The 25,888-nt window shown below is 34.7% G+C and overlaps 1 protein-coding gene across 2 annotated transcripts in view; it reads right to left on the reverse strand.

Moving 5' to 3' along the window:
- Tk (Tachykinin) overlaps positions 1-25,888 on the reverse strand; it is a 369,960-nt gene that overhangs the window by 300,843 nt on the left and 43,229 nt on the right. The gene's annotated exons all lie outside the window — the stretch shown is intronic.

Genomic DNA, 25,888 nt, shown 5'->3' on the forward strand with positions numbered 1-25,888 from the left:
TATTTTTTTAATGCTGACTTATCCTATTATTTTTTACTTTTCCTATCGATTTTTAAATAGCTATACTGATATTTTTTCAATTCTGACTCATCCTATTATTTTTTACTTTTCCTATCAATTTTTAAATCGCTATTGATTTTTTTTGACTTATTCTATTATTTCAATTTTTAAATCGTTATATTGATATTTTTTAACGCTGACTTACCCTATTATTTTTACTTTTTATCAATTTTTAAATCGTTATATTGATATTTTTTAACGCTGACTTACCCTATAATTTTTTACTTTTCCTATCAAATTTTAAATCGCTATAGTGATATCTTTTTAACGCTGACTTATCCTATTATTTTTTACTTTTCCTATCAAATTTTAAATCGCTATAGTGATTTTTTTAACGCTGACTTATCCTATTGTTTTTTTACTTCTCCTATCAATTTTTAAATCACTATAGTGATATCTTTTTAACGCTGACTTATCCTATTATTTTTTACCTTTCCTATCAATTTTTAAATCGCTATAGTGATTTTTTTGTTATTCACTGAGCCTATTAACCTTAAAATACTTATAGTGATATTTTTTAAATGCTGACCCATCCTATCAATTGTTAAATCTTTCTATCGATATTTTTTGAATGCTGAATTAACTAATGCTCGCTGCATTTCATAAGCAATTATTATTTAAATACTAATTTTGAAAACTGAAATATTCCAAATACTATGGACTTATCTTGGTTTTTTACTTAACCTACTTCTATCATATTTCAGAATCTAAAAGTATGCAAATATGAAAAATATATTTAGGAACACCCTCAAAATAAATTATTTTTGCCGGACTGCTGGAAAATGCATCCTGGCTTATAAAAGGATGTAACAGAAAAAAAGTTTAAAATTAAAATGCCGAGGCTGTTCATAAATTTTACTTTAACAAGGTACTTTGCATTTTAACGCTTGTACTCGGGAAAAGTTATATCCATCGTCTAAACCATTTTTCTTACGACGGTTTTCATCTAATTTGCGTTCATCGTGTTAATTCCGTTTCAGCTGCTTAACAAACGTATAATGGCGCCATCTGGAAATTAACATTAAGTCCAAGTAACATCTGTTACAACAGATATCGCTAGTATGTGCTTTTACAGGACATAGCTTCCTCACACTATTGTTTGCTTTTTTTTTTTAGTTGGATAATCTGTTCTAATCCACTATTTTCTAGTGGGTTCAGTTCCCTCATATAATTTCTATACGATGTGTATGAACCTACGTTTTCATAAAAATGGCGTGCTCATCCTTTACAAAACTCTTCTCTTGTGTTAAAAGTTAGATATCATTCCATTTAAAAATATTTCTTCATCACAGACATCTTCGCTGTCTAATATCCTACGTTATATTCACTTTTAAAAGTGGGATTTTATTTCTCAAAGAACTCAATCTAGCATTTCCATGACAATATGAAGCCACCGTTATTTCCTAACAAAATTCCACTTCTCATATTTCATCTTGAATTTTTATCTCAGGGATAAAATCCTTACTAATTAAAAACAATATGAACGCTGACCATAAAATCTTCCCCTTATCATTATCGCATAATATGTTGGATCTATGAATATGACTTACACATTAATCTCCCATAGTTTTATACCGAATTAACCTTCGGGTTATTTGAATCAAAATATTACTCGAACCTCATCTAAGCATGACTGTCACCGGTAAAATGACATGTTATGTACCTAAAGAGATTCCACAAATTTCATTTCAAGATAATTCGCATGGCGAATTACTGTCGAGTCCGCGTTCTTCGATTGAATAAATACCACTACCCTAATACTAACATTTACGTCCACCATACGAGGTATTAGTTATTTACCAAATTCGTCCCGACCTTCTGAATAAAATCCAGTATCACAGTATTACATATATTCTAGTTTACTCGGCCATTCAGGGCAGGAACTAACGGCAAGAGTTTTATACAAATTTCACTGATTATATAAATCAATCCGTCTGTTTCTGAGGGTCCTGCACAAATCGTTAAATATGAAATGCATGCGGTCACGAAATACGACACACTGTAGTTAGAAATAGTTTAACAAAGAAGGCAAACTGTAGTCAGAAATAATCTCACAAAACAGGACATACTGTGGTCAGAAATAGTCTTACCAAAAAGAACAACTGTAATCAGAAAGTCTTTGAAAATAGATAAACTGTAGTCAGGAATAGTCTTGCCAAAAATACAAAAATAGTCTTGCAAAAAAGACAACAATAGCATTACAAAAAAAGACATACTGTAGCCAGAATTAGTCTTACAAAAAAGACAAAAATGTTCTTACAAAAAAGACAAACTGTAGTCATAAATAGCCTTACAAAAAGACATATTGTAAATAGAAATAGTCTTACAAAAAGAGACATATGCAACCAGAAATAGTCTTACAAAGAAAGACATACTGCAACCAGAAATAGTCTTGCAAAAAAGACATATTGCAACCAGAAATAGTCTTACAAAGAAGACATATTGTAACCAGAAATAGTCTTACAAAAAAGACATATTGCAACCAGAAATAGTCTTACAAAGAAGACATATTGTAACCAGAAATAGTCTTACAAAGAAGATATATTGCAGAAATAGTCTTACAAAAAGAGACAATAGTCTTACAAAAAAAAAAAAAAAGGACATATGCAACCAGAAATAGTCTTACAAAAAAAGACATAATGCAACCAGAAATAGTCTTACAAAAAAAGGCATACTGCAACCAGAAATAGTCTTACAAAAAAGACATAATGCAACCAGAAATAGTCTTACAAAAAAGACATATTGCAACCAGAAAGTCTTACAAAAAAAGACATATTGCAACCAGAAATAGTCTTACAAAAAAGACATACTGCAACCAGAAATAGTCTTACAAAAAAGACATATTGTAACCAGAAATAGTCTTTAAAAAAAGACATAAACGTTGGGTTCGCAGAGGCTCGGTAAAGTTACTAAGAGCTCGGCGTCCGGTTTTCCTGGTCGTCGTCCCAGCCTACATCCGGATAGAAGAAGAAGAAGAAGAAGAAGAAGAAGAAGAAGAAGAAGAAAGAAGAAGAAGAAGAAGAAGAGAAGAGAGAGAGAGAGAGAGAGAGAGAGAGAGAGAGAGAGAGAGAGAGAGAGAGAGAGAGAGAAGCTATATACCACACGTTATTTGACAGTTATAAGAAATGCGGCAAAGACATCAATTGGTAACCTAAAGAGAGAGAGAGAGAGAGAGAGAGAGAGAGAGAGAGAGAGAGAGAGAGAGAGAGAGAGAGAGAGATTTATATATCAGTAGATTTTATTCATGTTATAAGAAATAAAGCAAAACACATCACATCGTAAAAAAATCTATTACCAAAGCGCAAAACTCCGCCAAGTCCGGAAACTTTTCATAGCTTTAAGCCGACCCCAATTATGACCTTTGACCTTGACCGCTCGTCTTCCATTCAAGCAAGTAATGGACTGCTTCCCTGCTAGTACCAACTAGCATACTTACTCATTTCAATTAGTGTACTTGTATATGAACAAATAATGTAAAACTGACCCCTCGCCTGGGACCCTGGCCTTTGAACCTTGGAGGATTAACTCAAGAAGGCAACAATATATTGTACTGATAATATACCATGAGAATAACAATAACAATCACAACAATATTCATCAACATGTGGTAAACAAAATAAAGGATAATGCAGAGACTTCGGACAATGTTATTTCCACAGTTATAATGATGCTTAGTGTCATTTGCGTTTTCCTTGAAACTTCCAAGGACATTCTGCGCCATTTGCAAGTCATTTCCCAAAATGCAGGAAGCTGCCGTTTTCTTTAAATATACAGAGGTTATATTACAAACGAACGGAGCAATAAAAGACCTAACCTAGCCTAACCTAACCCCACCCCCAAAATCTAATCAACTGTTCCTTGGGCCCCAGCCAATCTCTTAAGGAATACGTGACGTCATCTGTTAACGGACAGACGAACAAAACGGTACCTAAAGCGAAAAATAACAGTAATGGCAGAAAATATAATATAAAAAACAAAACGCCAAATGGTCTTCCAGCTATAACCGCTTTTAATCAAGATCAGAGTTTCACAGGAAATAAAAAGAGACATAAATAAATAAAAAACACTAATGAATACTCTACTTAAACGAGTGTCTGACCTGTGACCTACATTCATTATTCTTTTCTCTTATGCTCGCTCGTGCGATCACCGCTCTTACAACTTTCTGAATCACTGGGATTTAACCCCCACTTGTTTAAGCGCTCTTTTCTCTGTTCGTTTTCGTTTCATGTTTTATTTTTTCTCCTTATTGGTTTTTTTTATGTTTTTTTTTATTCATAAAATCGAGGAGAGCTCCTCACCTAAGAATTTTTACCCCTACGTGTTATTCGATGCGACGTCACGTCTTTATTTATTTTTTTTTTATGTCTACTCTCAATCACTTCTGCTGCCCCAGGCAGGGGTGATGATCTTTGGTGAAAAGAAGGAGAAGAATAAAGAAGAAGAAGAAGAACAACAACAACAAGGAGAAGAAGAAGAAGAAGAAGAAGGGAGAGATTCAAGGAGGAAAGGAAGGCGTCTTGAAGCAGATTAACCTTAATTATATCCTATATAACTAGATTACAGGTGCCAGAACTTCTGGGTACCTTTTTTGATCATTCCTTTATTTTTGCCCAGGAAGATTCTTTTCCATTACTTCGACTTCAGCTCTCTCTCTCTCTCTCTCTCTCTCTCTCTCTCTCTCTCTCTCTCAAGTTCTTCAATCACAATCTGTTCCTCTCTACGTCACGCTGAACATATTACGCTTGCGCTTGACAGCTCTCTCTCTCTCTCTCTCTCTCACACACACACACACATTCTCAATTAACTATTTATTTCTAAATGCACACAAAAAAACTTGACCCTTCCACAAACTAACTCACAACTCTCTCTCTCTCTCTCTCTCTCTCTCTCTCTCTCTCTCTCTCTCTCTCTCTCTCTCAATCAACTATTTAATTCTAAATGCACACCAAAAAAACTGACTCTTCCACAAACTAACTCTCAAGTCTCTCTCTCTCCCTCACACACACACACACACTCACAATTACAAACTATTCCCCTCTACTTCACGCTAGACACTTTCATTGAATGGTTCTCTCTCTCTCTCTCTCTCTCTCTCTCTCTCTCTCTCTCTCTCTCTCTCTCTCTCTCTCTCTCTCCTTCTCAAGTTCTTCAATCATAAACTATCTCCCCTATTTCTAACCCCATTACACTTCTCTCTTCTATTTCACACATTACACTTCTCTTTCTCCAATAATTGTTTCTAAACACACACAAAAACACAAGACGCTTCCGCAAATTCTCTCTCTCTCTCTCTCTCTCTCTCTCTCTCTCTCTCTCTCTCTCTCTCTCTCTCTCTCTCTCTCTCTCTCTCTCTCTCTCTCTCTCTCTCTCCGTCAAATACACGCCCAACTCCCCATCATCCCTTAACTTGTATGGCAAGAACTCAAGCGTGTTTTCGACCTCCACAAAAAAAAAAAAAAAACTATGCCCCTGTTTGGCCCCGGTGCCTGAGACCGTGTTTTCGGAAGTGGTTCCTCTCTTCCGCTAGGCAAGCGAGTTACTGTAACTCAGGTCGCAATGTAACCGAAGTCTGAACGAAGTTTGGGTGGGCCATAATGTCTGCATCGCTGAAAAACAGTAATTATAATCCCTTTACACACCTTCCAGGTAACCCCATTAATTCTGTTGCTCCTTTCTTAGATGGGTTCACGACAAGTCCTACTTATAAGCTTCGAAACACATTAATTATGATTAATTGCTGTTTATTACGCATGTATGTTTCTTAGCTGTGTTCTTGAAATTCCTTGATTACACTATCTTTAAAAAGACTTGATTAATATTCGCTTAATAGTCTCCTACATATATTATCAGCACCTTTTATCAATCTATTCAAATGTCGTATTTTTTGGGGGGGGGATAACTCTAAGTTAATACTTCAATATGTCTAACTTGAAATTTTAATGTTAAAATTGATTCATTAATGATTTCTGTGCGTAGAGTTAAGCCATCTTCTTTCAAATAATTATAATTTTAATATTTTAAGAAATGATATTTTACAAACATATATATATATATATATATATACAAATATATATGTATATATATACATATATATATTTATTATATATATACATATATATATATATATTTATATATATATATATATATATATATATATATATATATATATATATATATATATATATATTCACATACACAACAAACTGTTCCATAACTTGAACCCAACATTCCCTTTCTTGTCTAAGCCAACACTGCTATTCCACTATCTTTTTCTAAAGAAGTCATTTCTTTCAGCAGACGATCAGTAAGGTTAAGCTACATTAGCAGGGATCAGTGCCTGGATGGGTGGAAACTGCCTAGATAAAATTAACCCCCATGAAAATGATCGAGATAAATGAGGAAATCTTTAATGATGTCTATAGATAAACTAGATACAGAAAGGCTATGCCAAATGTATTATTATTATTATTATTATTATTATTATTATTATTATTATTATTATTATTATTATTATTATTATTATTATTATTATTCTTATTTTTATTTACGACATCAATAAAGATTTTGGTAATATATATATATATATATATATATATATATATATATATATATATATATATATAATAAAAATGACGACAATAAAAAGAATCTAATAATAATAATAATAAAATAATAATAATCCAATAATAATAATAATAATAATAATCATGAATATCATACGAATAACCAGTAATATAAAAAATTATGACTTCGTTAAGAAGATCACATCTCAAACGATAATGACCTTGACATCAAACAGGATTAACCGGATTAGCACTTAAATCCTGTGTCACAGTTAGCGCTTTTGTTCTTTTGAAGTTTCTTTACTTCAATTGTCCTTCCTTTCCTTCATTTCACGGCAAATTTACCTAAGTTTCAGCAACTTGCTTACATATAAAGACTACCTACAATTCATAATACATTTTTCTTTTTATTACTTTTTTTTTGTTTGTGCGTGTGTTTGTTCTTTTTCTGCAACGCTATTTGAGAAACTGTCTGACCTGAAATTTTGTTCCTGACTCAAAATACGGATCGAGTGAACATCAAGGAACTTGAAAATTAAGTTCTCTTTTTGCTGACTCAAAATACGGATCGACTAAATATCAAGGAACTTGAAAATTAAGTTCTCTTGTTACTGATCGAGTAAATATCAAAGAACTTGAAAATCAAGTTCAGTGATTCAGTTCAGCTCTAAATTTATAATTTGCTCCGTCAATACTTAATCATATAGGCAGCATCGTATTACTTTGATAGTGTGACGTCATTACGATAGTAAATTTCCTTATAATTATTTATGGAAAGTTTGGAAACGATTAATAAGTTTTATAAATGGTCGTAGCTCCGCCACCCTACGAAAATGAAGTCCGATGCTTTAATACGTCAATTGTACACGATTTCAAAAGTACGGCACTTCCTTCGTCTTCCGTGTTCCCGGAATTCTATAATAATCCATGAAGCGTCATAAATAGCATTACTAATTTTTCCGTTTAAACTAAATTCTCTTCTTCTCTCCAGTGACCGAGCTGTGTTTGAGCGTTACTTGTCAATCTGTTTTCTCTTTATGATTAATTCAAAGGCAACTTACACAACAGCTCAGAAAGAAATAGGTTAATTATGTTAATTAAGTCATTAGTACCCGCAATTCAAACTCCTTGGTCATACCCGACTGGGCAACTGATAAATAAATTTATCTACACGATAAATAGAGTTCATTCCTTCGAAGCAAGATGGTATACGGTGTGGAGGACGAGAACCAACTGAGGTGAACCTTTACTAGCCGGGATGGGTCGGTAGTAAAGTTACGAACCGGTACATGTCGGGACACACAGTTACGAACCAGTCCTTGACGTGGGCCAACTCAAGGCCTCAAACTCTGACAGACTGGACCAGGAGGACTGGACCAACACAAGCTACGAGGACGCGATGGAAAGACGCAAGCCACACTGGATCATCACAAGCCTCGGCAAACCGGCACCTTGCCTGGACCGCTACCTTCGCTGGACCGACAGTAAGGCAGTCAGGTAGTAGCTCCACTACATCCACTTTACTGAAGTCGGGGCATAAAAGAGCACCCAAGTAAGTACATCCTAATTGCCCTCGACTTGGGGGCTTCACGGGTTAATTAATGCAAGACCCACACACCGTGTTAAAGGGGGACCAAATGGCGTTACTTCCTGCGTATGATTATACGCGTTTGATACGCATTAAAATTCCCCCTGAATTCGTTTTGGGGGTAGAGAATGGGAGGTTGTGAGAAATGTCTTCCCGTGGCTTTGTCTGAATTACTTAGCTGTTATTATTTGAGAGGACAGTTCCATTATTAATGCTTTTAGTATTGCATTTGCATTACTTTAAGCCGAAAGCCTTCATTTAATCTAGACGGTTCAGATAATAAATGGAGATAAAATTCCTAAAAGTTAGATATTTTTTCAATGGAGACAAAATTCCTAAAAGTTTCATATTTTTCAATGGAGACAAAATTCCTAAAAGTTACATATTTTTTCAATGGAGATAAAATTCCTAAAAGTTAGATACTTTTTCAATGGAGATAAAATTCCTAAAAGTTAGATATTTTTCCAATAGAGATAAAATTCCTAAAGATTAGGTAGATAATTTTTTAGTGGAGATTAACTCCTAAAAAGAGTTAGATAATTTTTTAAGTGGGGATAAATTCCTAAAAATGATTTAGATAATTTATCAATGATTATAAATTCCTAAAAATGAGTTAGATACAGTTTTTGAAAGATCAAGTATTCGAGAAATAACATTCACTTTTTCTGATACAAGGAACTTTTGTCCTTTTGAGCAACCGACGAAGAGACATATTACAACCCCTTACTAACACCTTGGAAAAGAAAAACTAACCCTAAATACAAGGTCAGTAGGAACAAATCAATCCTCAAAAAAATTCCTCCATTTCCACAAGACGTTTCAAGATCTCACACACTAACCCCTTCTCCAGGCACTCCATGCCTTTCCAGGTGTGTTTCTGGGAGAGAGAGAGAGAGAGAGAGAGAGAGAGAGAGGGAGAGAGAGAGAGAGAGAGGACTGGAAGGGGGAGGGAGATGACTCGCATACCAATACCAATATGAAGGCGGTTTGTTTACATATGAATCTCTTGGCTTTGAAGATCCGAGGGTTCAGCTCAGGGAAAGGCTTTGAAAAACGCCTCTCCGACGAACTCACCTCGTGCCGTAGGTTTCTCTCTTCCAGTCTGTCTCTTTCAGCGTCTTTTCCTCTCTTTTTAAGTCGTCTGGCTTTGTGGGTCTTTTTGTTTTTAAGTAATGATTTACCTCTCACACACTTCTTTCCAATCTATTCTTTGCTGCCATAGTAAATCTCCCTAGATCTCCTTAGTAAATCTCCCTTGATCTCTTTAGTAAATCTACCTATATTTCTTTTCGTAAATCTCACAAGATTTCTTTATTAAATCTCACAAGATTTCTTTATTAAATCTCCCTAGATTTCTTTGGTGTATCTTCCAAGCTTTCTTTATTAAATCTCCCTAGATTTCTTTATTAAATTTCCCTAGCTTTCTTTAGTAAAATCTCCCTAGACTCTTCAGCAAATCTCCCTGAATTTCTTTAGTAAATCTCCTTAGATTTCTTTAAAGTATCTTCCAAGCTTTCTTCATTAAATCTCCCTAGATTTCTTTATTAAATTTCCCTAGCTTTCTATAGTAAAATCTCCCTAGATCTCTTCAGTAATTCTCCCTAGATTTCTTTAGTAAATCTCCCTAAATTTCTTTAGTATATCCTCCAAGCTTTCTTCATTAAATCTCCCTAGATTTCTTTATTAAATTTCCCCAGCTTTCTATAGTAAAATCTCCCTAGATCTCTTCAGTAATTTTCCTAGATTTCTTTAGTAAATCTCCCAAGATTTCTTTATTAAATCTCCCTAGATCTCTTTACTAAATCTCCCTGGATTTCTTTATAAAATCTTCCTAGATTTTTTTAGCAAGTCTTCCAAGCTTTCTTGATTAAATTTCCCTAGATTTCTTTAGTAAATCTCCCTAGGTTTCTTTGGTAAATCTTCCTAGATCTCTTTATTAAATCTCTTTTATATCTTTCGTAAGTTTCCCTGGATCTCTTTAGTAAGTCTCCCTAGAGTTTTCTAGTAAATCTCCCTTTATTTCTATACTAAATCTCCCTAGATCTTTTTTAGTAAATCTCCCTAAATTTATTTATCAAATCTTCCTAGATTTCTTCAGTAAATCTCCCTATAGTTCCTTATCATACCTCTTTAAGATTTCTTTAGTAAATCTTCCTAGCTTTCTTTTGTAAATCTACTAAGATTTCTTAATTAAATCTCCATAGATTTCTTTATTATATCTACCTAGATTTCTTTATTTTATCTCCCTAGATTTCTTTAGTAAATCTCCCTATCTTTCTTTAGTAAATCTCCCTAGATTTCTTTTGTAAATCTACCAAGATTTCTTTAGTAAATCTCCCTAGATTTCCTTTGTAAACCTAACAAGATTTCTTTATCAAATCTTCCTAGATTTCTTTATTATATCTCCCTAATTTCTTTAGTATATCTCCCTATCTTTCTTTATTAAATCTCCCTACAGTTCTTTACCATGGCTCTCTAGATTTCTCCCTTTGTGCTGCAAATACTCATCACACGAATCTAAAGACCACCTCATTATTATCCTTCTTCATTACTTTTATTCGCCGTCTCGTAATTATCGTAATCTCCAACATTCACATTCAATTTGCCTTGAATATCCCAGTCTTCAAAATTTAATCATATTCTCTGTGTTTTCCATTTTAATAACGATCTCCGATCTTATCATCTTCATTTCTCAGTTTTTATCCTATTACCCACTTCGTTTAATATTCTCTGCATTATCAGATCTTATTAAAGTTTCTTTTTAGTTTTCATTCTTCAGCCATCTGCCTTACGTCCATCTCCCTTATTCATTTTCTTTGTCATTACTTATTTTTCCTATGTTTTCAATTCATCTTTAATCCTAATTACAACCCCATTACCTGCTGATATGCCCTTCCATGTCTCTCTCTCTCTCTCTCTCTCTCTCTCTCTCTCTCTCTCTCTCTCTCTCTCTCTCTCTCTCTCTCTATTAAGAGAGAATGATAAATATTAACCAGTGTTTGTGTATAAACATCCCGTCTTTTAAGCTATTACTCAGTGAACCCCACCCCTCCCACCCAAAAATAGTGTCCAGACCCCCCCACCCTCCCCCGCCATATAGCGTTCCAGGAAAGGAGGGTGGGGTGTAGAATTCGCCATCATCAACCCCACCCTATTCCAAAGGCTTCCTACACCCACCCCCAACCCCAAACCCTTCTTCTACGAAGACTTATATCGCTGGAGTGTCTCTGCCAAGTGTCTTTTCACAAGGGCCTCATTAAACGGGGTTGCCTACGGACTCGTCCTTCGCTCCTGACGAGGGCGCTGCTACCCAGAGGGAACGGCTCAAAAGAAGATGGAACAAGAGGGGGGGGATGCTAGGTTACAGGACCATGGGACGTAGAGAGAGAGAGAGAGAGAGAGAGAGAGAGAGAGAGAGAGAGAGAGAGAGAGGATCATATATAAGGTGTGTGTGAGGATGTATGTGTGAGAGAGAGAGAGAGAGAGAGAGAGAGAGAGAGAGAGAGAGAGAGAGAGAGAGAGAGAGGATCATTATAAGGTGTGAGAGAGAGAGAGGAGAGAGTGTGAGAGAGAGAGAGAGAGAGAGAGAGAGAGAGAGAGAGAGAGAGATGAAGTTAAATTAGTACATATGCAAGTGAAGGCTAGAACTGGATAAGAGTGAGATAAACAGGAAGTTAAATTTATGAAGGAATAACTAAAGAAGGAAATAACAGAAAAACCGAAGAAAACGGGAAGACCAACAAACGGAGGACGAAAGAAAATGGCAAATCAGAACGACGAAAGAAAATGGATGAATTTCAATACGGAAGGATTTAAGAGGCGAAATACAGCAAGCGAAATAAACCACTGAAGGAAAGTCCACAAGAGGAATAAAAGGGAACAGAGGAAAACGAAAAGGAGCCAAATAAGACAAGAGGAAACGGAAAGCACTCAGAGAACAAACACCTCCACTTGTCCCTGACAACCTGTCAGAGCCCAGACCCTGTCAGTTGTCCAAATCCACACAAAACTTTAAATTCTGAGAGATGTTCATGTTGAAAATACTATGGAATATTTGTAGGCTAGATCTTAGTCTTTGTTTTTATTAAAATAAAAAATAAGTGTTAATAGTTTTCCTATCTCCCTGACCAGATCTTGTCGATTTTTCGAATCCACACGAAAACTTAAACTTATTTCAGATATGTTCTGCTGAGGATACTAAGGAATATTTCCAAGCAAGATCTTGGCATTTTGTGAAGATTAACAACAAAAGGTGGGAATGCAAACTTTTCCTATCTCGTTGGCCGTGTTAAAAGGAGAGGGAAATATCAACGCAAAACATTTATACAAGATCGTGGCATTTATATTATGAAAGTTAACAAAAAAAAAAAAATAAAAGAGGGGATTATAAATTTTTCCATTTCGTTAACCGAGCTGAAAACTGGGAGAAACATTAATATAAAAACAAAACTGATAAAGGATGATACTAATATAAAAAGAAAATTTATACGGAATACAAAAGAATTATGAGAAGGAGGGCTGGCTGAACGATGAAAAAAAAAAAAAAAACATGGAAATCTGAACAAAGGAGAAAATTCTCACAATACCCAGTGCTTCGGTAGCAAGCTACTCGACCGTCCTCTCCACAGACACAAACAAAAACATAATATTCATAAAGCTTTCTATATCTCCCACGACGCTTCAGATCATTTATTTACATCTGTTAGAAACTGGCTCTCATTTCTGTATAACGGCAAGTCGCTAAATCTTCATTATTTAGAAAAATAAAACCACTGGAATTCGCTGTTTTCTCTCTTTTCGGAGAACGTAATTATGATGTACACCCACCACAGCTTTTAGTGCCCGCGTCTATATGGTTAGGGCGTACTACTAGTTTTGCATGGTCGTGTTTATATTTAGTTCATTGCCACACTGCAGATACCAGCAGTCCTTGCTTTTAACCTTTGCCGCAAAGCCGTCAAAGGGTCTTCCCTGCCCATTCACGAATTTTAGTGTATTTTATCACATGGTTGATTCCATAAACATGTGCACATTTTGAATAATGATAATAATAATAATAATAATAATAATAATAATAATAATAATAATAATAATAATAATAATAATAATAATAATAATAGAAGAAGAAGAAGAAGAAGAAGAAGAAGAAGAAGAAGAAGAAGAAGAAGAAGAAGAAGAAGAAGGAAAATACAAACAGAAAATAAATTTAATCATCAATAACAACATCAACCAAAGAAGAACACTGGTGAGAAAAAAAAAACCTAGAACAATAACACAACAAAAGAACAAGAGTACCTTTCCGGCATAACCAATCCCTTAATCAATACTGCCAACCACGGCCAAACGGCCATCGTGTCAACATCACGACTCAGAGGTGGGGAGAGAGATATGCAGGCATCTGGGGAAAGGCCGAAATCCACCGAGCGAGAAAACCCACAAATAAAATGAGACCCAGAGAGAGCAGGACCCGATCACTCGTTACCCTTTAGTCCTCGGGACCCACCCGCGGGTTCTATCGGCTTAAAGGTAAGGCAGGAGTAATATGTAGTTCCTGAGTTTTTAACTTTTTTTTTTTTGGAAACGAAAACTATTGTGCCGGCTTTGTCTGTCCGTCCGCACTTGATTCTGTCGGCTCTTTTTTCTGTCCGCACTTTTTCTATCCGCACTTTTTCTGTCCGCACTTTTTTCTGTCCTCCCTCAGATCTTAAAAATACTGAGGCTAGATGGCTGCAAATCGGTATGTTGATCATTCACCCTCCAGTCATCAAACATACCAAGTTGCAACCCTCTAGCCTAAGTAGTTTTTATTTTATTTAAAGTTAAAGTTAGCCACAATCGTGCTTCTGGCAACGATATAGGATAGGCCACCACCGGGCAGTGGTTAAAGTTTCATGAACCGCGGCTCATACAGCATTATACCGAGACTATCGAACGACAGATCTATTTTCGGTGGCATTGATTATACGCTGTAGTGGCTGTACAGAAAACTCGATTGCGCCGAAGAAACTTCGGTGCATTTTTTGTTTTTTTTTCTCTCTCTCTCTCTTTTCTCTCTCTCTCTCGGTTATGTGTGTCTCATCATATGGATTTGCCAAATTTCTTAGTTTTTATTACATGTTCTCAGGTCGGCTGTACATAAGCATGAGGCTGTTATGGTAATGAAATTTTTTTTAATATTAAAAATCTATTGTGATTTTGATCTGATATTTTAACCACTGAGAACGTCTCAGGACTTAATGAACATATACATAACAAATCTAAAAAACCGGAAGCCAATCTTCTAAATGGAAATATCACCTCAGTATATCTACATAAATATCTAAATGACCAAAAGGCAGTATTCTCAATAGAAATATCACCTCAGTACATCTACATACATATCTAAATAACCAAAAAGCAATATTCTCAATGGAAATATCACCTCAGTACATCCACATAAATATCCAAATAACCAAACGGCAATATTCTCAATGGACATATCACCTCAGTACATTTTGACAGGCACTTCAAATAAAGCATTTTCATTTACTTATCGATTGCCTGCTCCACAAAAGAAATAAATTTGCCTGGATGCACACACTTAAAATTACCTAAAACCTTGAGGAAATAACCCCATTAATACAAAATTAAAATCAAAGCAAGCAGAAAATGAAATATCGGTACAGTGTTCGGTCAAAAAAAAAAAAAATGAAAATTTGTGAGAGACACGTTTTCATTATGTCTGTCAGGGTACGGCATATACAGAGCTCTCCGGAATTTTGATCAAGGACGATAAAATATGCAAAACCTTTAACAGCTGGGAGATTTTCGAAGGCGATACTTTTAGAAAATTTTAATAATAAACAGAAATAATAACAAAATGTAGCGTGAGAATTAGCCATTACACGGTTGCTGAACTTTCCTCCTTCACAGATTACAACGAAATGTATTTCCTAGTATTCGCCTTTTCATAAAATTATAAATAAATATTTCGATAATTTCAAGCAGATTTTGGGTGTCTTCTTAGCAAATGAATATAATTACATGCTTTCTAATCTGACAATAACCATAACAGTATTAATTACAACAGAAATCACGCTTCACCCTTTTTACGATTCTCAGCACACAAGAGGGACGATAAATCCATTGATGAAACTGCGAGATAAACAAATAAATAAAACCTAAAACGTTTTTCCCCCTTCACTGATGCCACATTGTAACACAAATTCCATCAGCTTTTCATCACCACAAGCTCATAAAACAGATGAAAATTACTTTCCCTGGCAGGGGGGGGGGACTAGGCCATATAATTTTTTTACCTGAAACTATGTCATCTTTAAAAAAGAAATCCCTTGATTAAACATCTTTAAAAAAAATTATTGTCAGTCTCTCCTATGCCACCATTTAAAAAAAAGAAATAAAAAAAAACTCCCTTGATCAAACATCTTTAAGAAAAAGCTATTGTTAATCTCGCCTATATCACCATTAAAAAAAAAAAACTCCCTTGATCAAACCTCTTAAAAAAAAGGTACTCTCAATCTCCTCAGTACCCTCATGTTCTTTTTGCAATTCTAAATGACACTGAAGAAGAAAAACTTCCCTAACACTCTTTCGGCTCTTTAAATGTTTTCCCTATTTTATTATTATGGTAAAGAGCCCAAGACAGATACAGAAATAAAAGTTTTAATGGATTTCCCCTCTTGACACGTGACACACCTGCCTCTCAAAATGAGGGAATATTACAATTATCCAAAAAACAGAGAATGGAAGAGAATTCGTTCTGGAAAGTAATGGATATAGGGATGGCCATAGACCTGGAGTGACTGAGGTGTACTGCAGTTTGACACACATACACACAAACACACACACACACATATATAATATAGATATATATATATATATATATATATATATATATATATATATATATATATATATATATATATATATATATATATATTAAGCATATATATGAGGTTGCATACTATAAATCAGTTTTTTATGTATTTCTTAATTAAGGTGTGTTTATGCATGTATGTATTTCTCTTCCTTAATTAAGTTGCTGTTTATTCTTTTATGTATTTCTGTCTGCTAATCAACTCAATCAGTTGTCATCTACTTCTTCTTTGCCTTTTTTGTGCATAATGAATTTTCATTGCACGAACGCTTTATAATTAACATACCTAAAACAAAACCTACAGAGGGCCCAGTATGAATTTAATGTAACTTTAACTAAAACAATAATATCCTTGCACAAAACTGAATCTAACAGTAACAAATTCTATCCGAAATAAAGACGTCAGGAGAAATCAATATAAAAACATTCCCTCTCTTCACTCCCAAGTCTGAGCCCCCAGAACGTTCCCTCAAGACGTTTATTTACCCGTGCAGTGACTCGGAAGGAATTTGTAGGGAGCCAGACTTTGCATGAATCACGAACTCTGGAGGAAGGTTGACTTTTGTATAATGGAGTCCGGGGCCACTGGAGTGTTCCACAGTCGATATTATTTTATGGTGCCAGAGTTTCCTTCATTTTTCCGGTTGACACTATATATAAATCTGAAGAGTTCCCCTCGTTTATCTTGCTGACACTATATATAAATCTGAAGTTTCCCCTCATTTTTCTGGGTGACACTATATAAATCTAAAAGGTTTCCCCTCATTTATCTAGATGACACTATATAAAGCTAAAGTTTCCCCTCATTTTTCTGGCTGACACTACATAAATCTAAAGTTTCCTTAATTTATCTGGCTGACACTATAAATCTAGAGTTTTTCTCCTTTTTCCGGCTGACACTATAAATCTAAAGAGTTTTTCTCATTTATCCGGCTGACACTACATAAATCTAAAGAGATTTTCTCATTTACCCTGCTGACACTATAAATCTAAAGTTTCCATCATTTATCTGGCTTACACTATATAAATCTAAAGTTTCCCTCATTTATCTGGCTGACACTATATAAATCTAAAGTTCCCTCATTCATCTGGCTGACACTATATAAATCTAAAGAGTTTCCCTAATTATCTGGGCGACACTATAAAAATAAAGAGTTCCCTTATTTATCTGGCTGACACAATATAAATCTAAAAAGTTCCCTTCACTGATATGGCTGACACAATCTAAAGAGTTCCTTAATTTATCTGGCCGACACTGTATAAATGTCATGTGTAACATACTTTGACTCAGATAGTTTAAGAATGTTTGTGGAAGTAATTGTTGAACAGGTACCGAGATAACTGAGATGTTGGTGAAAGGAAAGACACCAGTTGATCGGATTACAAACGTATGTGTATGTATGTTTGTATATACGTATGTATGTGCACCCCCTAAACGCATCACAAAAACGCATCACAAAATGCCTATTTTTAAAAAAATTGCGAGAATAAAAATTTAATATATATCTAATTACCAAATATTTGTTTAAATCCCCCATGCTGGCGAAGTCCATGACATTTTGGTAAGAAAACCAGCAAAAAAAGTAAAGTAAAGAAATAAATTAACAAAATAACAAAAGCTCTTCTATTGACTAACTGACAAATAAAAAACCTAACAAAATGACGAATCATTACAAAAGATATTATGTAAATTACTGAATGGAAAATGGTGCCTATAAAAAAGACAGGAAGGCGAGGATCACACTGTATTTTCTCTCAGCAAAGAACCTGAAGAATAGCAGGACCTCAGTCAGTCCATTCCTTAGTGATCTGCCCATCGGCATTTCCTCAGAGAAGGGAAGCAGCACTTCTCTTAAAGTAAACCAACTTCCAAACGCTTTACTCAGTCCATTGACTACCAGCTCCCTCAAGTGTAAGCTCTTCGGACTCACAGTATCAAACTTTGAATTAACTTCTTGGGCAATTAACGGCCGCTGATTGGTCTCGGCGGCTCATTGATAAATGCAACGTAAAACCGGGTCAAAGTTTTCATGTGACGATCGATGAATCAAAGAGTTGTCGCCCAAAGCGAGTGAGAGAAGTTCTGGAAGTTTCCTGGAAGCAGATGTGTGACCCAGTAAGAGACAACAGTGGGACTGTTACGAATTCAGTGGACATTTTTTGCACCAAGAACTTGACAGCGGGAGCGGAGAGTTGATGGAAAGTCTACATTAATTACGATCGGCAGCTCAAGTTTAGGTAAAGTATTGCATTGCAAGGAAGTGGAATATGAAGAAGAGAGATAGCGATGACTTAACAATAGAATTTTTGTTGAAAAACAAAAAAAAAAGCAGCTGCAACGTACTGAAACAATATCTACACTAAGAATAAAAATTGTAATAAATTATTTTACCAATAAAATCTTTGTTGATAAACAATATTTAAAAAAAAAAAAAAGAGGCACTGTACTGAAACGGCATCTACACGGCGCTAGGATAAAAAGAGTAATAAAAACTATATGCGAATGAACGGTTTTGGCTTCTGATGCAATACATTTCTCGAGAGTGACTGATAGGTTTGTGGTATTTACGGACAAAGACTAATCAGCTCTTAAAAGAGAAGGAAATTCATATCCAGGAAGACTTGAAGAAGCAGCTGCATTAAACGATGCAACTGATTTTATGCTTCGGAGTTTATACTATGTAGGTATTTTGACACACAAGCATGGTAAGCATTTATCGACGTCAGTTATCCTAGCATCAATTAACTGATAAAGAGAAATGTCACTTTAGTGTTTTTTTTTCATCTTTAAAAGGTGCCGCTGTAATCAGATAAATTTCTGATCTGTAAGTTAATTACATACACAAATTATATATATATACTGTATATATATATGTGTGTGTACTTACGTACATATATACATACATATATATGTATATATGTGTGTGTACGTATGTACATATCTCTATATTTTATATATACATATACATATATAAATATACACACACATAAATATATATATATATATATGTATATGTATATGTATATACATATATTTATATATACATAATTGCAGATAGTACACATAAAACCTCAACAGCCGTACCACTTCAATCACCGTTCGTTTGCAGAAACCACACGAACGCTTCCCTGATGTGATGATGTCACCACAAGCCAAGTAAGGTCGCGTATGACTTTAATAACCTCGTTAGCTGACGACACAAGCTGCTCTGTGAACATCGTGGAAGGTAAACGATGGTCGACACTGAACGGAATGTCGAAATTCGACAACGGAACGCTTCTCTTGTCGACGGGTCTTAGGCGGATCGACAGTATTATGATGTAATCTTTTTGGTGAATTTTTTCTTTCCTTTCATACAATATATTATCGAATAGATTAACGAGAATTGGTTCCTGTTTAATACGTGTTTTTCTTTTCTTTCGCCTTCGTTTGTTCTTACGGAATATTATACACTACAAAAACGTGAATTTGTTCATATTTAATATTGGTCGACCTTTCCCTTTTCTCTTGGTTTGTTCACATAAAATATTATCTACTAAAATACCGAGAATTTGTTAACATTTTATAATTGCTCTTCTTTTCTATTATTTACCAGAATAACGAGAATTTCCTCACATTTAATATTTGTTTTTCTTTTCTTTTCTTTTTGGTCCTTAAAAAATATTACACATTAGCACAACGAGAATTTGTTAATGTTTAATAAGGAATTTCCTAATTTCCTTCTAAGCTGAAGTTTCCTAACATAAGAATTACCATTTATTTTGACAAAAGATAACAAACAATCCTCTATCATTCCTCTCATTTTCAAACAAGTACACCTCACCATCAAGAACCTCCATTTACTTCACGTTAAACAAAAACCACCTTTAATCCCATCAAGCTCCGCAAATATGGATCTCCCTTCCCCTTCCTCCCCCCCCCAAGAGAAATCGTGACCATCCCCAAGGTCATGAGAGGTCACGACAGATGAGGTGCCTGATTTTCCCTCATTCCCACCGACCCCCTTTCCTCACGCAACGGCTCCTCTCACTAAGCCGGGCTTAGGCCGTCCCTGGGCAGCCCTGTTAAGGTAGTGATTTCTAAATCGCCTTTGCTTGCTTTGAAGCAAATGATAAATAAGTATTGTTAAGAGGGTGAGGATATATATAAGCAATGATATATAAGTAGAGTTAGGAATGTATATGTGTGTGTGTGTGTGTGTGTGTGTATATATATATATATATATATATATATATATATATATATATATATAATAATATATATATAGATAGATAGATAGATAGATAGATATACATCTATATATTTATACATATAAATTTGAATACATATACATATATTTTATATATATAATATATGTATATTATATTTATATATTTATAACTGAATCACGAAAATATGGAACGTGATGAATATATAAATAAAGATAAAATCCATGAAGGAAACGGAAACACTGTTTCCTTCGTGGATTTTATCTTATTTATACAGTATATATATATATATATATATATATATATATATATATATATATATATATATATATATATATATATATAAGGAATAATATACAAGTACCATTATGACAGCAAGATTACAGCATACCATTAAGATAGTAAGAACAGTATAAAAAAAAAATACATCAGAAAAACCTTAAAAAAAAAAAATTCACATAAGAGGAACCAACAAAAATCATAAAACCCTTCGCGTAACTTCGTTACCCTGCTTTCATCCCTAAAGTAGAATTATTCACAATCAATTATGCACATGGCAATCGGGCGCTAATTGCACTCCCAAGATAAAACGATATCTCCTTCCTTCTTCCTTTGAGTATCATTACGATTCCTTAATTACTGAGCCAAGTACACAAAGAGGAAAAAAAAGTGTAAATTAACTGAGATTAAGATATTTATCATATGTGACTAGTAAATGATAAAAGATGATGAAAGGAGTATAAAAGCTTGGCAAACACTTAACAGGATACAAAGAAGGAAAAGTGATAATGAAAGAGAATGCTTCTCTCCTGAACCTACGCTATATTGGATTGGGAGAAAGAGTGGTTATGCTGAGAGATATGAATGCATAAATAGTTGATCATAGAAGTTTATGGTGGAAAAGTGAAATAAGACTTATTAAGTAAGAAAGAAGAATATGGTTTTTTGAAAACCAGCCACAGGACAGATCTGACGACGATCGTGAAAAGGATATACGATAACTAAAAGAAAGTGTAAGAGTTTATGATAATTTAGGAGTGCACAAGACTAAAAGGTAAAGTAAGTAAATTCAAAGAGAAAGATTGATGCAAATGAACCTTAAAATAAGAGATGCAAATGGAGAAATGCTGTCTGAAGACAGGGAAGTCAACTGCCTGACTGAGTAAATTAAAACTTGACGGATGAGGATAAAAGAAAGGCAAGCTCTGGTTAAGTGAAAGAGATGTCAGGAGTTGATGAGATTATGTATAAAATACAGTTGCAAAGATTCCAGAGCAAAAGATGAAAGGAAATATTATTAATTCATATATACAGATGGATGGTACAGATTCTTGTAAGAATATCAGGGGCATAGAACGAACCTGGGGTATTGCATAGCAAGGTTCTCACAAAAGAAATCATACAGATACCCAAAGGATTGAAAGAGAAAGAACAGTATGGTTTAGATATGACAGAGGTTGCTGGGATCAAGCACGAACTCATAATGCTTGTTTGGTATACAAGCACTGAGATTGATTTATTGATTAGTTTTATTCAACTGACGTCAAAAACATTACAAGATAAAACACCAAGAGACTCAATGTTAAAATTCTATACACACACATACATATACAAACAAACATATATATATATATATATATATATATATATATATATATATATATATATACTGTATATAGTGTATATAAATATATATAAATATATAAATAAAGACAAAATCCACGAAGGAAAGAAAAACAATGGAGTGCTGCATTCCACTGTTTCTCTCTCCTTCGTGAATTTTGTCTTTATTTATATATTCATCACAATACATATATTGATTCAGTTATATATTCAATATATATATATATATATATATATATATACATATATATATATGTATATAATATGCATATTGTATGTATATTATATATATTTACAAACAGACTTATAAATACATTTAAAAATGATAGCCATAAGCTGACGGCATCTTGATAAAAATGAAAACACTGACCTACTATAATAAACATTCATATTTGACGAAGAAACCCAGCTTCTCTTACAGACATACAACCTGGATTAAAACTAAATTCTCCTCTGTGCAGCCTGGCTAAAGACTAGCAGATATTCGCATCCCGGAACTCGGAGAAGAAGCATCTTCTCAAGAACCAGAAGATTACAGCTAATGCCTTGCATTCGAGAGGACTAAGCAATGATAACTAACAGCTGCAAGGGACGAGGTTGCTGGGCCACCACAAAAATAACTGTTTCATGTATAACTGATAAAGATGCGAGATTGAGGAAGTTGTTGTGATGTAGCCTGTCTAGAGTAATTTGTTTAGAACGAAAATGAAGCCTGTGAGAGAATGTCTGGATGCAGGGAAGTGTGGAATGTAGTGTGTTTTAGACACGTGTGCCTTAGTCTCTATGTATTTAAAAATTTTTTAGAATAGTTTTTCCATTTATTGACCACCAGTGAATATGATTAATTATGTGCATAAGATAAAGTGATAAACATGTTTCGTTTCTTTAGTTTTGCTGAAGTGAATTAAGACCAGGGAAACAGTTAAAGTTGTTCGATAAAAGTTTTATGGAGTAAACAAAGAAGCCATGAAATAAACTAAGATACAAGGGCCGTTATCTAATGCATGTGGAGGAGGGTGTTAATAGATAAAAGTGATGAGACTCTTCAGGGAATGTTATAGTTCGAAAATTTTAAAGTCTATTATGAAGAAGGTTCCTACAAGTTAGGCAGTTAACTGTGGTTATGGCATTGATCATTACCTTGCCCCTTCTCGGGACCAAACCCCTATTGCGAGAAACTAATTGGTGTTTTCTTACGTAATATGGTGATAACAAAAGCCCCTCACTCTCTCTTTCACTGTGTTGTAACGCCAGTTTTAGTAACCATAAATCAATCAATCAATCAATCTCTCTCTCTCTCTCTCTCTCTCTCTCTCTCTCTGCTTGTCTTCTCTATAATCACCTCTGGGTTTCAGATATTGCATTCATTTCAACTCTCTCTCTCTCTCTCTCTCTCTCTCTCTCTCTTACACCCTTCCAATCCTTCTTTCTGGATATAACCCTTTTAAAGATGAACTCCTTTGGGAGCTTGGAAATCCTAAGACGGGGATTCAAATAAACTAAGATTTCCCTCTGAAATATCGTAAGATCTCTAAGTCGCCCAATGAGAGAGAGAGAGAGAGAGAGAGAGAGAGAGAGAGATTACATGTTGCAAGAGAAAGAAAGTATAGTACACCATACTTTGAAAACGAGAGAGAGAGAGAGAGGTGGAAGGTGAAGGGACTATGTGTCGAGAGAGAGAGAGAGAGAGAGAGAGAGAGAGAGAGAGAGAGAGAGAGAGAGAGAGAGAGATTTAAGCACCGGTCCGCCACCGCACACCTTCATCAAAGTTTCCCTAATGATATTCGGGAATCTTTGTCTCACCTTTGGACCAAGTTAAGCGGCTCATCTCATGGAATCGCTGCTAGAGAGAGAGAGAGAGAGAGAGAGAGAGAGAGAGAGAGAGAGAGAGAGAGAGAGAGAGAGAGAGAGAAGGGACTATGTGTTGAAAAATGAGAGAGACACAGAGGATCATGTGAGAAGAAATGTGAGAGATTGAAATGAAGCACAGTACACCATACTTTGAAAACGAGAGAGAGAGAGAGAGAGAGAGAGAGAGAGAGAGAGAGAGAGAGAGAGAGAGAGAGAGAAGGGAGAGTTGAAAAATGAGAGAGACAGAGAGATCATGAGAGAGAAGAAATGTAAGAGAGAGAGAGAGAGAGAGAGAGAGAGAGAGAGAGAGAGAGAGAGAGAGAGATCATGTGAGAGATGACTGCAAGAGAGAGAGGAAGCACAGTACACCATACTTTGAAAAAAAGAGAGAGAGAGAGAGAGAGAGAGAGAGAGAGAGAGAGAGAGAGAGAGAGAGAGAGAGAGAGAGAGAGAGAGAGAGAGAGAGATCACAAGTTAAAATAGGAGACAGAGAGGGAGAGAGAAAAGAAAAAGAGGAGAGGATTAAGGCCCTAAGAAAGGGGAAGAAGGATCATCAGTGAGGCTGAAGGATTTACAAGAACTTCCTTCCTATCCGTACGGTCAGCGTTCCTAGTATAGGAGAATGTGTTTGTGCACTGAACAGGTGTGGCCCTATTTCAACAATAAATAAAAAAAATATATATGTATATTTATTGACTGACTGATTTATGACTACTAAAACTGGCGTGACAACTCTAGGTTATTGACTGTTTTTATATATATATATATATATATATATATATATATATATATATATATATATATATATATATATATATATATATATATATATATATTATATATATATATATATATATATATATATATATATATATATATATATACACACACAGCGTCAATAACCTAGGTGTTGTGCCAATTTTAGTAGGCATAAATCAGTCAATCAATTATATCATATATACTTTTTTGTTTTATGAAACATATATATTATTATTATTAAATATATATATATATATATATATATATATATATATATATATATATATATATACATATACATATATACATATATTGTATATAATTGACAAGTCGTCATGCATATAATTTCAATCTGATGTTTGAACATAAATAAATTACAAAAATAAATTTCAGATACAAGAGGATGATTACCTGTTTATTTGAAAACCTCTGAAATCCCACATTTTTTTGAAAAGAATTTCAAAGGTCTTTCCAATTATTCTCTCCTGGGGACCTCTTTAAAACATATTCAGATCTGCACAACAAAAAGAAGCTTTTTGGGTAAATTTGACCAATTTATAATGACCTCCACAAGGAAAAGACCGTCGTCGACACTTTTTAACAAATTTGAATTCTCTTTAACCAAAGATGCTTTGTGCCAAATCTGGCTGAAACTGGTTCAGTGACTCGAAAGAAGAAATTAAAAAAATGTGATAACTTTACTCCAGACATTTATAGACAACAACGGGCATCCATACAGGCAAACACAATAAAAAAAATTCAGACGAATGACAAACAAACTTGGAACACAAAACTCTAAAAATATTCTGCAAATTCCAATAACAATATTTTCATGGCAATAAAACAAATAAGTCATAAAAGCTGATGGCCTTCATTCCTGATTACTATTTGAGGCGTGTGTATGACTTTGCGCATGCGCGTTTAAATGCGGGTCTGGGACGTAAAGCTAAATAGTTAGGATACCCATGTGAGTGATACAATGGTTATTTGGTCGTGTAATGGAGGTCAGATTCTTCAAAACTCGAAATTTAAGATTCCATGTGTCATTTTTGAGTCTGAGAGAGAGAGAGAGAGAGAGAGAGAGAGAGAGAGAGAGAGAGAGAGAGAGAGTTTTTTTAAGGCCACTAAGACTGGGGACTAGATCTGATTGTGTTCAAAGTGTGTGGGAAGGCAAACAAAAAGTAAGCTCCCTAAACTAAGTTTATACTTTTGTGTGTTTGTGTGGGTTTATAATGAACGAAGTATTGTTCCTGTTGAGAGAGAGAGAGAGAGAGAGAGAGAGAGAGAGAGAGAGAGAGAGAGAGAGAGAGAGTGAGTCAAAAAGGTGGGGAAGGGTACATGACAGTTTGTCTGCAG

This window comes from Macrobrachium rosenbergii, chromosome 40, assembly GCF_040412425.1.
Source record: "Macrobrachium rosenbergii isolate ZJJX-2024 chromosome 40, ASM4041242v1, whole genome shotgun sequence".
Lineage (NCBI taxonomy): Eukaryota > Metazoa > Arthropoda > Malacostraca > Decapoda > Palaemonidae > Macrobrachium > Macrobrachium rosenbergii.